Below are 2,500 nucleotides of genomic sequence, written 5' to 3' on the forward strand. Positions count from 1 at the left end.
GGGGGGGAGGAAAGGCAACCAGACATTCACGGAGTGGTACCCCAGAGAGAGAGAGAGAGAGAGAGAGAGAGAGAGAGAGAGAGAGAGAGAGAGAGAGAGAGAGAGAGAGAGAGAGAGAGAGAAAAGAGAGAGAGAGAGAGAGAGAGAGAGAGAGAGAGAGAGAGAGAGAGAAAAATAAAGAGAAAGAGAGAGAAAGAGAGAGAAAAAAAAGAGAGAGCGAGTGAAGCTAACGAAATGGAAAGATTTTGGGCAAGAGCCTGGGCCTGGTAGACAAGTCAGCGTGACGGAGCTGGTGTGTTTGTGTGTGTGTGTGTCTGTGTGTGTCTGTGTGGCTCATTAGCGGCTGCAATATTCACTTGACCCATCTTCCCGGAAAAAGCGGGTCACAATCCAGCTCTGCTGGTCGGAGTAGGAGAGTCTTGGAGCTCCCCCACCCCCTCCTCACCCCTTCCTCCTCCCCCCGTCACAGTGAAGCAGGATCACGAGACGCAGGGCTACGCAGGGAACGCAAGGTATGGCGGGCGGTGCGTGTTACTGCTAAGTCAGTTTTAGTCAGAGCTCGTCCAGGAGAGGGGAAAGAGTGCGGGGGCGAGGGCGGAGTCGGCGGGTGGTTTTTCTCATTTTTCGAAGGTTCTTCTTTCCAATTTCTCGGAGCAGCCAGCAAGTTCGAGTGCGCTTTGTGACGTGTTAATTCCCTGGCCTGGACCGCTTACCCCTTCGGAGACTCGACTAGTAAGCCAGCGCGCAATAAAGAGAGCGAGAGAGAGAGAGAGAGCGAGTGGAGGGTGAGCGAAAGAGGGGATTGGCAAGCGAGTTGGCAAGCAATTAGCTAATTACTCAACCGTAACACACAGCGCACAAACCTCGTTCGCAGCAAAGGGAAGCAGAGAAGCCTGCAGAGTGACTGCTGCTGCTGAGGTGGTATAGCACCGGGAATAGCAGTTTCCGGGGGGGCTCAGTTTAGCCGCGCCGCGATTTTGCACTCGATAGGAGATCCGCGCGATGAAATCCGCGCGGGGTTGGAAAAATCCTTTTGAAGCTACTACTACTACAACCCACACCCACCCATCGTAACATCTTCTACCATCGAATTGGGATCCTGTTTTTGCTGATCCAGTGCTGTTGCTGCTGCTGCTGTTGCTGCTGCGAGCTAGCTAGCTGGCGCTGTTTACGGGGTTTTAATTTATACAAATAAAACTTTGCACATTCTTCGATGTTTCGGACGCAGATCGGAGCCGCTACGCCGCTGCTAATGCTCGATGCCTCCGATGCTAGCGCTGTAGTAGCTCTGCAGCTGCAGCTTTGCTGTATCACCTGCTGCTGTAGTAGTAGGCAGTGAGGCAGTGAGCAATAGTGTCTGAAGTTAATTGACCACCGCCTTCAATCTGAAAGCTGCACAAGTTCTGTGCTCTGGCTACGCAATCCGGGCACAGAGTGGTTGAAGAGGTTGCCCCGGGCGAGTTTGCTCCGCCAGGCTGTGGGTTTGTCCCGGTCGAACCAAAGACCGGGTTGGGAAAACAACATTAAACCAAAAAAAAATACACCTAAAAAACGCCAGTTATCTCTCTCTGTCGCTCTCTCGTCGTAATTCGTGCCTCTTTCGCACAAACTCGGCACCGGGGTTGCAGTCCGGGAAATGGAAAATCATTTCCCTAATGAGACGGGAGCCGGGACTTGGTTTGACTGTGAGAGTTTTCGCAGTTTTTCCTCTGCTGCTGCTGCTGCTGCTGCTAGTCTGGTTTGATCAGCAAAAAATGAAAACACATCCCAATGCAACTGACAAAAGGAAGAGGAAGGTCAGAGGGGGGGTGCAGTGGCAAATACCAAAACAACAAAATAGCGGGAACAAAAAAACAAACAAACAAACCAAAAAGAAAAACGGGAAAAATAGAATCATGAAAAATGCTACCACAGCACGGCAGCTCCCTCCTCTTTCTTACGCACGGTATAGGGGGTAGTGGTTTTGGGTAGAAATCCGAGTCGAGCGAGTCGAGACCCCGTATGAACAGCTGGTGCGCTAGAACAGATTAGCTTACTGCTTGCTGGTGGTGTTGGTGGTGTTGCCGGCGATGCGTGATCAGCGGTCTGTGGTCTACTTACAAACCAAACCGGCGGCCACTGGGGGTGTCAATTGAGGCCGGTGCCTGTTTCCTGGGACTCCGATCCGATCGGCACTTCGACGGTGCGCTGCTGTGTGCGTGTGAGTTCATTTATTTATTATCTTCCTTTTTTTTCCGCCTCGCGGCAGGCGTAAGAGTTGTGTAAGAGTTACTCCTTCCACTTCCTCGCTCCCCGTGCCACCAACAAGCCAACCTCAACGCGCAACGAGAGAGTAAAATTAACTTCAAACCGAGCACAAAAACCGAGCACGGGTTGATCGAGTAAAAACAAAAAAAAAGAAAAAGAAGGCTGGAGAGGCGGGAGAAAATGCAATCCAGACCAGACACCGGACGGAAACGGAAAGGCAATCAGGATGCTGACGAAGGGAACCATCCCTTGG

This window comes from Anopheles darlingi, chromosome X (genome assembly GCF_943734745.1).
Source record: "Anopheles darlingi chromosome X, idAnoDarlMG_H_01, whole genome shotgun sequence".
Classification (NCBI taxonomy): domain Eukaryota; kingdom Metazoa; phylum Arthropoda; class Insecta; order Diptera; family Culicidae; genus Anopheles; species Anopheles darlingi.